Here is a 324-nt window from a genome sequence, read left to right on the forward strand (position 1 = left end):
GCGTTTTTTTGGGGTTAGGTTACGAGAAGTGGGGTTAAGTCGAGTTAGGTTACGTTTCGCCGCGGAGCGCGACAACCACCCGCGCCCGCTCCGCGACGGCGACCTCCGAGCACACCCCTGCACCATTGCCAACGCCCCCGCGCCACAAAGACCTCCAGGAAACTCGCTTTGCGGTTCGTATGGACGTTTCAAGCTCCGTTCTCTCGCCAACGGCCATACCATGTTGAATACACCGGTTCTCGTCCGATCACCGCAGTTAAGCAACATTGGGCGTGGTCAGTACTTGGATGGGTGACCGCTTGGGAACACCACGTGCCGTTGGCT

General features: G+C 59.0%; 1 non-coding gene across 1 annotated transcript; it reads left to right on the top strand.

Annotated features, from left to right (window-relative positions):
* The first annotated feature begins 205 nt into the window (after positions 1-205).
* LOC137500666 (5S ribosomal RNA) lies at positions 206-324 on the top strand. Its single transcript, XR_011018175.1, has one exon. It is a non-coding gene; the product is annotated as a 5S ribosomal RNA (ribosomal RNA).

The sequence above is a fragment of the Anabrus simplex genome, chromosome 4 (genome assembly GCF_040414725.1).
Source record: "Anabrus simplex isolate iqAnaSimp1 chromosome 4, ASM4041472v1, whole genome shotgun sequence".
Classification (NCBI taxonomy): Eukaryota; Metazoa; Arthropoda; class Insecta; order Orthoptera; family Tettigoniidae; genus Anabrus; species Anabrus simplex.